Source organism: Symphodus melops, assembly GCF_947650265.1.
Source record: "Symphodus melops genome assembly, chromosome: 22".
In the NCBI taxonomy this organism is placed as follows: domain Eukaryota; kingdom Metazoa; phylum Chordata; class Actinopteri; order Labriformes; family Labridae; genus Symphodus; species Symphodus melops.
Genome location: NC_136712.1, coordinates 19,173,416 through 19,187,867, shown reverse-complemented (window position 1 = coordinate 19,187,867; position 14,452 = coordinate 19,173,416). Strand labels below are relative to the sequence as shown.

Sequence of the window (14,452 nt, the reverse complement as noted above, 5' to 3'; positions counted from 1 at the left end):
CCACAGGGGTCCTGGCAGCTTCTTCCACACCGTGGAGGACAGTGATGGATCGCTTGCCCTGTCGTCCTTCAGATTTTGCCCCCAGCTTCTCCCTAGCACCTCTCACCGCTAACTGCCCTTCAGAGTCCTGGCACCAAGACTCATATTTCAGCCATTCGGAAAGGTCTAGTAAGGTGTGGGACCGTCTGCCCTGATGAAACATGCAGCGGCGAAACTCTGCTCTCTGTTCAGGTGGCAGCTTACTTAGCAGACGAGCAACATGTGAGCCACACTGTAATTCGACTTCTCCATCGGGGCCTAATGTTCTCAGCATTCCCACAAGTGACTGAATCTGGAGTGCAAACTTCTCAAATGCAGTAAGGTCTCCACGTCTGATGTCTGGGCCGTCCAGCACAGCAGCTATCCGCCTCAACGCTATCTGATGTGGTTGGCCATACTTGTCATTCAGGGCAACCATCGTGTCTGAGAAGGGCATCGGAGAGTTGAGGTAAGCATCAGCAATTAACTTGGCCTCTTCTAGGTGTAGATGATCGACCAACACCTGGTACTTAAACAACTCAGTTGCAGTCTGTGGTAGGAGGTTCTCCAGTGAGATCTTGAGCCGTGCAAACTCACTAGGGTCCCGACTTGAGAAGTTGGGAATTGTTGGGCGTGGTCCATGGTAAGTTGGCTCTGGATTGCTTCCTTGAGGTAGTCCAGTAGGCGGTTGGTGTGACCATGGCATGCTTGAGTGCTGCTGTGGCAGGACTGAATTATATCCAAGCCCACTCCTGTGACCACCATAAGCTGCAGTAAACTTGGATCTAACTATAGGACCACCGTATGGCAGTGGTGGAGGCTGAACAGGCTTGAACCAGGGAGATGGGTAGGTATTATCATACTGTGGCCTCATTGCAGGAGGGACATCACGAGCTGAGTTTGGGAGTTGTGGTTGACCCACAACATGGTCAATGGTTGGGGTTGGCATCTCTTCCTTAACACCGTAAAGCTCCTCTAGTCTCCTATTAAGGCGATGCAGCTGGGGTGGGTTGCTAGGCGGTGGTACTTCATGTACCTGTGCTAACTGTGGTGGCGGTGCAGGCCAGTCGTCCTCTTCTCCATCATAAGATCCACTTGCTGCCGGTGGCTGTGATGGCTTCACCATTGACTCTGAGTTGTGAACATGAACAGAAGATTGCGTCTGCATTTTACGTACAGCATCCACTAGTTGGCTCATTTCCGATCGCAGTGTTCTCAACTCATCTAGCTCTGATGACATGCGTCTCTGTGTTTGCTGAATCGTGTGTCTCTCCTGACGAATGCCCTCTAACTCTGCTCTATAATCCTCATATGGCCGTCTGGGGTGCAGCGTGCGAGGTAAGGGAGTGAAGTGATCTGGTGACCGGTACCTAGATTCTTCCTCTGAAAACTGTGGGGAGACAGGCTCGTTTTCACGAATGTGCCGTTGGCCCAGACTCTCATAGCTCAACTCCATCTCCTGGAGAATAGCATCCCGCCTCGGCAGGTGACTAGGTGTCGGGGAGTCATAAGGGGAGGTTAGGGAGCTCCTTACTCTATTCCCCTGTTCTGGCGTCTTCACCTCCTCTCTGGGTCTCTGACTGATGTGATCCACCTCGTAGTCTGCATAGCGTGCAGGGAGGCGAATGTCACGTCTGGGGCGTGCACCACGAGCATCATACTCCGGAAAATGATCCATCTCTGACGTAAACCCAGTGATCCGGCTCGAAGGACCATTAATGTAGTAGAGATAATGAAAATAGTTCAGGCTGGGCGCTAGTTCTGTGTTAATCACTAGGTTCACATCCAAAGTGTCGGCCAGAACACCACTTAAGGCCACGGTTCCAGGGAGTATGATGAATGACAGGCAGAGAGAGATTTCACTGTTCAGCTTTGTTTACTTCCAACCAAGCAGCACATACAAATAGTGGTAACTGGTTGCTTCAGTTATGCATTTGAACGTGAATGGGTGTGTGTGTGTGGTCTCTATAAACAGAAAGAATAACAAAATACAGTATCAATAATACAGAATAACAAAGGACTTTACCTATATAAAGTAATATCAGTGAAATATAACACAGCAAGCGATTCAGTAATAATAAATCACATTTCTCTTTACACTAACTTAAACTATCAAACATAAACACAGAATGTACAGGCCTCTTTAACATTTCAGTCTATACAATACAAATCCTCTAACTACAAAAACCAGGATGCTTTTATTTTGAAACATGCAGACGAGCTGCTACATCCGGTTACCAAATTAGCGTAGTTGGAACGCAACATTAATAACAATACTCAATTGACATTAAACACTTTCGGCTCAGTCATAACCGTCTTAATACGACGTAATAAGTGTATAATGAACATGCCTCCAAGTCAACATGACACATCTCACACTGACGCACAGAGTCAAGTGAGCAGAGGGACGTAAATTAGCCTGCATGCAATCAGCTATCATTAACGGGACCGATCATACCGCGAGCACGCAGGCTTCGACTTTCACTCAACCAACAACATCAACCAACAACATCAACATGAGTAACAATGTGATAACTATACAAGAGGTAAATACTCACACTTTCATTTACGCACACACAGCTTCTATAGAGTTAAAACGGCACAACCGAAGCTCTCTCGTCTGCCTGTTGATACTGCGGTGACACTAATTAGCATATTATGACTCATCACATGGGCAGGCTCACTTCTCGGGTCATCAGACATACCCCTAACTTTGGGCCTTTTCTACAGCATTACTTGTCTTTTCAGTTGCTGATCAATCCAGAAGAATTGTCAAATTATTTTAGAAGCCTTAACACCTGGAACACAGCGGTACACCATTAAAAGCGTTTTATCATCCGCTTCAGGAGACACTGACTGCCAAGTGAATGACGTGAAACACAAATGAACTGACTCTGTCTTCTTGTCTCTTCCTCAGCTCATATGTTCGTACCTGTTCATGCCTCTGTTTCCTGGGAGGACACTTTTATCGTTGCTGAGCTGATTGGTATGAAGACTTTTATCAATGAGTTTGTGGCCTACCAGAAGTTGGCAGAGTTTATTAAAAGGCGGGAAGCAGGAGGGCCGGAATACGTGAACAACATAAAGCAGATTATTTCTGTGAGTGTAAACGTTAAACTATGAACACGTGTGTGAGTTGTAATATGCTGCTTTGTGATACAGAATTTCAAATAGCCAATTATCAACATAAATTGTTAGTTTATGTTTACAAAAGGAGACTTACAATAAGTTTATAACAATTTACTCAACTCATGATCCCATACGTATAACGATACTGTATCTATGATAACAGTTTTTTCCATATAAATAAAGACACTGATAATATAGTACAAAAAAACCTTATTGAAAATTTCATTCGAAATAAAGAGTTTTAAGCAAATCCCAATGTCCCTCATTTTGCATTAATAATTAATTGTATTGTGAACTCCCTGCTTATAAGTATTGCAAACGTGTTTTTTATTTTATTCAGCAGCTGCGTAATATGAGAAACGTTATGATGAGTTAAGCATTTATACAAGCATCAACATCACAGTTGTTTCTAACTTTGTGATTCTCTTCATTCAGGTCCACTCTGAAACCATAGCTACTTACGCTCTGTGTGGATTTTCCAACTTTTCTTCCCTGGGGATGACCATTGGAGCGCTGTGTGAGTGCCTCTTAGTGAACTGGCCCACTAATGACATACATACAAAGAGGAACATTTCAGTTTGTAGAAATGCTTGCAGATGTAGTATGCAGCTCTGATTGAGTATAAATTATACACTTCTTGTTAATTGTCCCAATAAGTAAAAAAGATTGATAAAAAAGCACAAAGGAAGTCTATGAGGTACACATGCTATGTAATGAAGAGCATGAACATATCTTTTCTGGCTGGCACAAGTGCGAATAGGTGTAAAATCCATCTGTTAGAGTTAATCTAGCTACAGTATGTGGACTCATGAGACGTTTAAGTCTTTTACTTTAGTCTGTGGGAAACAAAACACACGATACATGACGAACCCTCAACAGGAAAGTAACTGCGCATATACTATACATGTATCCCCTCTTGACACTCTGGGGAGTGATAATACTTGTTGTAATCCATATAGCGCCCTTTGTTGGTGAAAGAGAACTTGTAGTGCTAAACAAACTGGTAAAGAAATCCACTAATATCGGATGATAATATTGGCTTCACAATTAATCCCTAATGCTCTAATGTATACACATATAGTATGTGATTATCCCTTAGGAGACTTTACATACTTCAAGGGAAACTTTATCCATTTGCAATAAGTTTTGTATCATTAGAAACCTGGTATTATTTTTGAATGGTCGTGCATCCCGCCCTCTTTTTCCCCTGAGATGGGAAAGCTCCACATTTCTTGTCTGAAAAGGAGCCTCCAATGACACAAAAATCATCGTTTTGCGTCAGACTGAGGCTGCTTTGGTTGGAGGCAGTGATGCAACATCGCTAGTTCCTTATGTTTTCGACACATTTAAGCGAAAGACCTTTAACAGATCAGTGGGCGGGACCTCACTCCCAGAATCTAAACGTCCGCAATTTTGCTTGGAAGCTATGCTATCAAGCTCTGTGGAGAGAGCTGAGAAGAACTGACAATGGCGAAAAAAAAAGATGTTTCAATGTCAAACTGATATGGAGGAAGTTGATGGATTTTGAAGGTCTTGCTCGAGTTGGATGTTTGTGCCTCTTTTTATAAGCATTGGAGCTTGATGGAGGAACGGATGGCGGTAAGAAGAAGGACCCCGGATCAGCTCAAGCTGGGGTGGACTGGTGGTGTCGGTGCTCTTTTGTTTATGGACACAGACAAACAGTAGAGTCCGTTTGCTGCTAAGGATTTCTAAGGAGCCAATTCCTTCTGGAAGAAATCTCGGACTGTAACGAGAGCACATTATAGTTTCAATAGGAGAGGACTGTGTTGCTGTGCATCCTGGGAGTTGTTGTCTTTCATCCATATGAGCCAAAAAGGCACTTTCTGCCTTTTCTCAGTCAGAAAGGAACCAACTTCAAAATGTATTTTACATTTGTACTACATGTATGAGCCAACTTCAATACAGATTCACGTTTCAACAGAAGTATCCCTTTAAACTAGGTCCTCATAACAAATGTCAACAGACTGGAACATGACTGATGCAAAGTGTGAGCGTGCGTGTCAGAAAAAGTGTTGCACACAAAATGACCTTGCTGAACAAAAGTCTTTGTGGCTGAATAAAGACTCAAAAAGAGAACATTTGAGATTAGAGGTCATGATGTGCAAGCTGTAAGTGAATAACAATTTTAAAAAGATGGTAGCTATTATAAATATCAATAATGTTGATTTGGGCTTGTTTCATAAAGTGAGCATTTCCTTGACTCAAAACACAAAGAGTTCATTCATCATGAATGCACTTTGAAAATAAATTATTTGTGTAGCACAAGATTGTGTGGAATATTTCAAAAACTTATTCCAAAATATTTAAATCAAAATGAACTGAACATGTTGAGAATGGAGTTCAATAAAAAAAATGCTGGTAGTGAAATATAAGATTCTTCTTTTATCATATTCTGTTCAGTTCTTGTTTTTAACTTGTTTTCTCTCATTTTGCAGCGTCACTGGCTCCAGAGAGACGTGCCGACATCGCCAGTTGTGGCTTCAGAGCTCTGATCGCAGGAAGTGTTGCCTGTTTCATGACAGCGTGTATTGCAGGTGACTGTTTACGCTATAATCATTTACCAATTGTTAATTTTGATTTCAGTTTAAAACTCCTGTGAGGATTTTGGCTGGGAGCTCATTTTCATGTTAGGCAGATTGTCCGGGGGGGAATAACATGGAAAGTCAAGGATGGTAGGAAGAGCAAGAAGCAGGACTTTGGGAATTTTCAGCTTGATTTGATTGTTTCTCTGTGTCGAGACTAAAGCTAAAACTAGATTAGGGTTGGACAACATTTTGAGTTTTTAAAAAATATCAAAATGTATTTTCAAACGAGATATGACTGAGAGTGAGATATTGTATAATTCAATATATGTTGCGATATAATAACGTTACACATTTCTTCCATGCAGCCCCGTTTGCCCATTTCTCTTGCTCTGCTTCTCTCAGTCTAAAAGTGAAACTCAAATACCACCTGCAAAACAAAATACACAGCTGCTTGTCATTTTTTTATGCAAGAAACTGGTTTGTTTTGTTTTCCATTCTTTTGTAGGGAGGATTTTTGATTCAAATTCAATAACTATTTATTTCACAAATGGGTAGTTGATTTCTGTCACATTTGTTCGTCTACATGTTGAGATTGTGCAGCAGGCTGTTCATGACATTTTGAATGTGGATTTGATTCAGAACAGACTTTTAGGTTTTTTCTATATAGAAATAAATATTAAGCTATATAACCTGTGTCCCCATTCAGCCGAAACATATCCAGATTAGATATTTTTCTATATCACCCATCCCTAGCATGGGGCATAAAATCTCAATATAAAGGAGGCGTTAAGGTTTCTGTGTTTGGACCTTTCTTTTTGAAATCAAGTAAATATAGAAATGTGCTTTTCATGATGATTTTTAAATCCTGTCTTGACTTGACTGTGTTTACTGTATAAACACAATGACAAATGTTCTGATTGATTGTGCTGTGATGTTGGACAAAAATCAGCTGTTTGGTTAACAGAAATGCAATAAACATCTTTTTTTGTTGTTGTTTTAAAAAAACGAGGATGTTCACTTTAAATGAATAAATCAATATAAAAAAATATAAATGAATGTTGTGAGTTTTAAATTATGTGCCTGTTTATTAGGGCTGCAGGAAGGAAATTCAAAATTGAATTATATTTGAATATTAAAAATGTTAGCAACATTCAAATGCTTCATTGCCATTCGCTGATGTCATTTGGTTGTAAATAGATAAGTGGTTAAAATGTTGTGGAAATCACATGAGGATGTTAATGTTTCTTTCACAGTTTTACAAAAGTAGTCAGTCAGGGTGTATTTTATTAAAAACAAAAGTGCCCTTTTCCTGAATGAGGCCACGCCCCTTCTAACAGCCCGCGAGCAATACGTGGTGTCACGCAGCGCACGCTGAACAACATTTGATTCACGGATGTGGATGTTAGTAATAAATTGTTATCTCCACTCTCTGCAACGTGTCAACAAGCTGTGCTGAGTGAGAAAAGCCAGTGTCAGTGTGTTGTAGAACCCCACCTTCCTTGTTCCCCGTCCGTCAGGATGAGCCACAGAGAGGGAAATAGAAATGGGGAGTTGGGGTAAAAATGGCGGGCTATGTCGTGCTGCGTCGCTCTATTTGGGCCAAATTAAAAATACTACGGGCAATGCTTTCATCCAAGTGAACGTTATTCTGTGCCAAAGCTACATATCGAAAATTACATGACATATGGGCGCAAGGTTTCCAAAGTAATTAGTAGATAAATTGTAGGAATGTCTGCAGCCCTACTGTCTATATAAAAGATACTTTTTCTCTTTTTAGTTGACCTGTGTATTCTGCAGCTCCACACAGTATTCAGACAGGTGTAGTCTTACTTTGAAATAGTCACATCTTAGTGTGGAGTTTCGAGTAGTTTAGTTTGCCTGGAAAAAAGGTGTCTGGAGAAAGGTGGACTGATGGAGAAAAAAAAAGAAAGAGAAGAGCTTGAGTATTATGAGGCTAATGATGCGGGTGGATATTAGATTGTCATGTAGCGACACTCCAACCTATGGAGAGGTGGATGAAGAGGATGAGAGAGAAACTGAATGATGGAGATGAAGTTGTCATCCACCAGCACTCCAAAGAGCACACAAAGGAAGACAAGGAGAGAGAAGGCCGCTGGGATGAAGGAAGCACATGGAGATGGACTGAGGAAGGCTGGAAATAGATTAATAGGAACTGGAGTTTGGTTGATGAATAGAGAGGCACTTAGAGGAATGGATTAGAAAACACAGATAGATGTGAACGCATGAAAAAAGGATCAGAGGAGAGAGAGAGAGAGAGAGAGAGAGAGAGAGAGAGAGAGAGAGAGAGAGAGAGAGAGAGAGAGAGAGAGATAGATAGATAGATAGATAGATAGACAGACAGACAGACAGACAGACCTTGTGTTTCCTTGACAGCTCTTCTTTGAATGTCTTGGTTGTTCAGTTTGCTGCAGGATTTGAAAGATGATCTTTTTGAGACATGATAACAAACTTAAAGGTTTGGATCAAGTTGTGTTCAAGAAAACTTGGAGCTTTGAGTGTTTTCTGTTTATTCCAACAAATCATGCAGCTCCTCTCCCCGTCCACACGTTACAGGCTCTGCTTCTGAGACAAACCTCCACTGAGCGTTTTATGACTAAATGTGTGTTTAGCCACATGTGCCCTTCATCCCATGTGCTTTCCCTCCTGCTGGGTGAAGCTCTTTCACACACACACACACACACACACACACACACACACACACACACACACACACACACACACACACACACACACACACACACACACACATTCCCTAGAAGCCAGGCTGGGACAGGCTGGGACAGAAGTGGACTCATGCTGGGTTCAGAGCAGTAGTGTGTGATTCAGATTTCTCTTTCGCTCTTTAGACTTTTAGACTTTTAGACTTTTTATTTTATTGTCCTCGAGGGGAAATTCTTTTTCACCAGAGTACAGTTTTAAGGGCAGCGCGCCGACAGAGGGTGAACACAGGGGGATACATGTGGGACAACAGGACATACATGTAGGACAACAGGACATACAGTGACAGGACATACAGTGACAGGACATACAGTGACAGGACATACAGTGACAGGACATACAGTGACAGGACATACAGTGACAGGACATACAGTGACAGGACAAACAGTGCATATGGTTATGGGGGGACTGAGGTGGATTTTTATTGAGGACTGAGATGACTGCAGGCACCAGGCTTCGCGCCCTCCTGCACAGCAGGGACCTGTACCTGCGTCCGGAGGACATGATGGTGAGGTGGCAGTTGAGAGGGTGGGCGATGTCCATTGCTATTGTGTGTGCGATGCGTGTGATGGCCTTTGAATTGAGTTCTGACAGGGTGGGAGTGGGGAGACCGATTAATTTGGCTGCCATGTTTGTGACACGGGTGAGTTTCTCTCTTTCTTCCAATCTCCCGCTTCCTTCCCTTTCTTATCATCGACACCCGACTCCCACCTCTGCCTGCTCTGTTTATACCCCTGTGCCTCAGAAAAGCTGTATTCTGCACACAAACTCATCAGAGCACTGCTCCTGAACCTATAGAGGAAATTAGATATTAGAGATTGAAATCTGGTGATTCCTGCTCCCTCCTCGTTTAAAGAATTGTGTGTTTTCTGCCTTCATCCTGCACTCCCCTCCTCTCCTCTGTCCTCCCCTCGTGTAGCTAGCTGGGTACCAAACTCCTCATTACTCTAATTTAGCAGGCATGCTGCACCTCTAATGGCCTCGGGGGCCCAGGCCTTACATTCGTTCGGTCCCTCCACCAGCTTTTCTGTCCATGTTTCCATCAAACCAGAATCCATTTATTTTCCTTTCACAAACAACTACTAAAAGTTTTGTTTTGAGTGGAGGGAGGAAGGATGTGAGTTTTAAAAGCATGTCAAAGAACACTCCATTTCCTGCCATCTGTAGTTCCCTGCATTCATCAAGTGTGTACATGATTAGCCCGTGCTCTTCCAAATGTGTGTGTACTTATTGAACCCTATATCGTTTTACCAGATCTTCATGGTGACCGAGGCAGCAGAGAGCAGGTGAAGGGCCCTTGAGGATGCATTAGGGTGTTCTTGCGACAAGGGGGGTGCATCTTAGCATCTTAGGAGTTGGAGCGTCTTTTCTTTTCTTTCCTTCTACCCTCACTGTGCAATAACACATGGACACTTTCACTTGTATGTGTAATAATAATCTCAACCAAGTGCAATAATCGCATCAATAATCATTGCCGTTTTTGTATATTTTGCTTCTTCCATGCATATTCTTGGTATATTCCTTCCAACGGAAGAGTGTCCTATTATTTATGCTATATTATTCTTTACATTGTTACTTACAATACATTTTTGTATTTTGTGTTACATTTTCATCTTTATTTTTTACTTTTATTGTATATGCTGCTGGAACCTAAAGTTATGATTTGGGTTTTTGTTAGTGTGTGCACTTTTGTTGTTTGGTTTCCCTGTCTGTCTTCTCCTCCTGTGTGCTCCCCCTCCCCCCTTGATTACCATTTGTTTCAGCTGCACAACCAGGTGTCACTCATCCCACGACTCATCAACTCCTCCTCTTAAACCGGCTCTCCACATGCAGCCGGTGCCAGATTATTGTCCACCCTCCGTGGTATCAAACCTCTAAATCAGGCTCCCTTGTATTTTGATGTTCCTCGTGACTTGCTTGTACTTACCCTCCTCTTGTTCGCTCCTCGTCAGCTCCCAGTCCAGACCTACCTGCCCCTCGTGTCCTGTCGTCTCATCGTGTTCACTTTGGATTTCACCTCACGCGTGCTGGATTAGGGTTGTTGGAGAGTCACCTGGATTATTGTCTGCACTACTCACCTTGGAGCTTGGACTGTTGCTCATTGTCACTAGTGTCACTTTCCCTGTTTATAATAAATTGTTATTGTTTATCTGTTCCTTGGTCTCGCGCTTGGGTTTTATTCTGGTTACACAACAGGTAAATCTAAATGACGCAGGACATGGCTCTAGTAGAGGATGATAAGTTACTGAAAGGTCCACGCAGAGTTTTTAACCATGAAATGAAATGAAAATACCACAGACACGGGAGGCTGTAGGTCAGTTGGTAGAGTCGGTTGTCTCTTAACCGGAAGGTCAAAGGTTCGATCCCTAGCCCCTGCGAGCAACATGTCCGATGTGGACATGGATGAAGACACTTAACCCTGAATTGCTTCCCCAGCCGGGGGCATTTATAAATGGGATGAGTTCATTGTCAATATATATAGCAACCATCCAATCAGGTTGTGAAAGAACTGGTGTGGCATGCAGTGTAAAAGCACTTTGAGGAGTCAGAAGACTAGAAAAGTGCAATACAAGCTTAAGTCCTACATAAGTGATATACTTTTGATTATTTCTTCATTATAAATTTGAAGGCCTCTATTTGCTTCTGCAGGATCTCGGACGAGCATGCGGAAGAAACAGACGTTTTTAAGTATTTTTTTGTGACAGTAAAACAGGAGGCCGTTAAATCAAAGCAGTGCGCATATTTAGTCATGAAACTCAACTTGTACATGTGAGGCACAAAGGTCAGCAAAGAGATGAGATGAACCCATTTGTCCACTTGTGACAGCAAAATCAACAACAACAATGTAATCATAGGAGCTTTTACAGAGGGAACACGACACCAAACGACTGTAATGCATTTCAGAAAAAGCTGCTTAAATTCAAACATGCACATAATGACATCAGTGAATGAGAACACTCGTGGTCAGATTGGACAAAAAGAGGCCCCTACATATCATTTTTATAAGCGTCTCAGGTGAGAGACATGATTCAAGATGTGCAGATATTATCTTTTAGTTTACTTTTAAATCGGACACAATGGAATTCGTTTGCTAAGTACGTCTGATACAATATGTGACTGAAAAGCAACAATGAAGAAGCTCCTGTATTTCCAAAACTCTCGTGTGTGGGCAGATGCAGGCTGTGAAGCATCTGGTGCTCAAGAAACAGTGAAAGTTGAATAATCACTTGGCTATAAAAAATGTTGTAATTATCCAATTATATTGTAATTATTCTACAAGGTGTGCAATATTTACAAATTCCCTACAGAAGCTGACAAGCCTCAATTACTGTGGTGGTGTCTCATACAACGTTTGCACGTGAGAATATAAGTGGTCGTAAGAAGTGAGCAACTGTCTCCCTGTACTCGGACGATTTCTGTAGGATGTGAACTTCTGTAAAGCAAAAAACCTCCCTGAGCAGCGCCTGCTTATCTGTTGGGTCTGAGTTTAGTTTAGCCGTATATTAGAAGTTACAGAGCCGCTGTTTGTCACTAAGCAAGGCAGGCAGCTGCTTGGGGCCCCCAGGCCTGTGGGGGGCCCTGAAGCTTACAAACGTTTTATTTTTAGCTTTACAAATTTTAAACCACAGCAGTGAGTCAAATCAGTTTCTGAAGTGTTTCCTGTACTTTTGCTTTGAAAGCCAAGGTTTTTCAATGAAAGTCACCAAAGTAAAAAGAAGAAGAATTAAAACCGCAAGCGGTGATGAAGGGACCGAAGCACCCCGCGCATGTCGGCGCGTGTCGCGACCGCGAGAGTGCGACCGCGGGAGTGCAGCCGCGACACGTGGCCAAGCAGCAGGCCTCACAGTCATCGAAGGTTAAAAAATTGGAGTGCGCCGAGACATCAAAGTTTGATGGTACGCCGTGGCCACGCCCCTTGACAAAATAACGTGCAGAGCACAACGAGAGATCTTCAATATGTCGAGAACACACTGACATTCTCATTGTGTCAATGGGATAAACGCTTTTGGAGGAGTTCGTTCAGATAGCTAACCTGTAAACCGCGAATTTCAGCCATTCAAAAAAAATATGGCGGACTTCCTGTTGGGTTTTGACCATGGGTGTAAGAGGATTTTATGTAGCTTCCGACATGCCCAATGAGCATAAAAAATCCCATGCATGTAGGACCAAGAAACCTCTATAGGGAGGCCATTTTTAAGATTTCATGGGGGCGCCACTGAGTCATTTAGCCACGCCCACTTATCATAACAACATGACAAGTTTAATTGTTCTACAGGGATCATGTGTCTGATGTTTGGTGACTCTACACCTATATTAAGGCCCATAACAAACTACTTCCTGTTTGTGATGAACATCACGTCCGTATGGCCACGCCCTTTGAGAAAGTAACGTGCAGAGCACAACGAGAGATCTTCAACATGTCTAGAACACACAGACCTTGACGTTGTGTCAATCGGATAAACGCTTTTGTAGGAGTTCGTTCAAATAGGTAACCTGTGAAACGCGAATTTTCGCCATTAAAAAAAAATATGGCGGACTTCCGGTTTAGTTTTGACTATGTGTGCAAGAGGATTTATTGTAGTTCCTGACATTATTAACATCCCAAAAAATTGTCATGCATGTCAGAGAAGAAAACCTCTATGGGGAGGTCTTTCAGAAAGGTAAAATAGGGGTGAGCCGAGACATCAATGTTTGATGGTACGCCATGGCCACGCCCTTAAACGAAATAACGTGCGGAGCACAACGAGAGATCTTCTACATGTCTAGAATACACTGACACTGAGTTTACGATGATCGGATACACGCTGTTGTAGGAGTTCATTCAAATAGCTAACCTGTGAAACGTGAAATTCGGCCATTTTTGTTGCATTCAAAAAAATATGGCAGACTTCCTGATTGGTTATGACAATGGGTGTAAGAGGATTTTATGTAGCTCCTGACATGCTTAATGAGCATAAAAAAATTCATGCATGTAGGACAAAAAAACCTCAATTGGGAGGCCTTCTTGAAAATGTCAAGGGGGCGCCACTGAGTCATTTAGCCACGCCCACTTTTTATAACAAGTTATGTAGTTTTAGTTTCCCACTGGGATCATGTGTGTGATGTTTGATGAATGTATGACTATATTAAGGCCCGTAACAAACTACTTCCTGTTTGTGACAAACAACGCATCCGTATGACCACGCCCTTTGAGGAAATAACGTGCGGAGCACAACGAGAGATCTTCAACATGTCGAGAACACACTGACATTCTCATTGTGTCAATCGGATAATTGCTTTTGGAGGAGTTTGTTCAAATGGCTAACCTGTAAAACGTGAATTTTTGCCCTTGAAAAAAAATATGGCGGACTTCCTGTTTGGTTTTGACTATGGGTGTAAGAGGATTTTATGTGAGATCTCGCATGCTTAATGTGCATAAAAATTGTCGTGCACGTACGATGAAAAAACCTCAATGGGGAGGCCCTTTTGAAAATTTGAAGGGGGCGCCACTGAGTCATTTTGCGAATTTCTTGTACGAAATGACGAGAATATCAAATTTTTCGCCAGACCCGATGACATTGGAGATTTTGATGAGTTTTCATTCACGTTCAAGCCGTCAAAAGTGGCTCCAAAGAGACGGACCGGAGAAAAAAATAAAATAAAAAAATAATCATTTGAAAAACAATAGGGTCCTTCGCACTGGTCAGTGCTTCGGTCCCTAATTATCTGTGTGACAGTAAAAAACAGAGAGGACGAGTAATTGTCGGGAAACTGGCAGACAAAATGGGGATGGTTGGAGGAGGAGCCCTAAAAGGATATTCTCTGGATTTACTTGTAGTTTCCAGTCTTGAATTCACATAAATATCATCATAATACAGATTAAAAATAGATGTCAACTTCAGATCAGTCGGCTCTGATGCCTTTTAGGTGGTCGGGAAATCTAAATGACTGTAATTGCACAAAGATTAACCGTGTAGATGCCATTCAGCCAGTACTTCCTGGCATGCGGTCAAGCTTGTCCCCGCGGTGCAGAGCTCGGT

At 42.3% G+C, this 14,452-nt stretch overlaps 2 long non-coding RNA genes across 2 annotated transcripts in view; both read left to right on the top strand.

The window, feature by feature from the left end:
• LOC306818058 overlaps positions 1-14,452 on the top strand; it is a 92,903-nt gene that overhangs the window by 41,841 nt on the left and 36,610 nt on the right. The window lies entirely within an intron of this gene.
• On the top strand, positions 2,971-5,699 carry LOC306818153. The gene is made up of 3 exons (XR_013778137.1): positions 2,971-3,117; positions 3,583-3,664; positions 5,604-5,699. It is a non-coding gene; the product is annotated as an uncharacterized lncRNA (long non-coding RNA).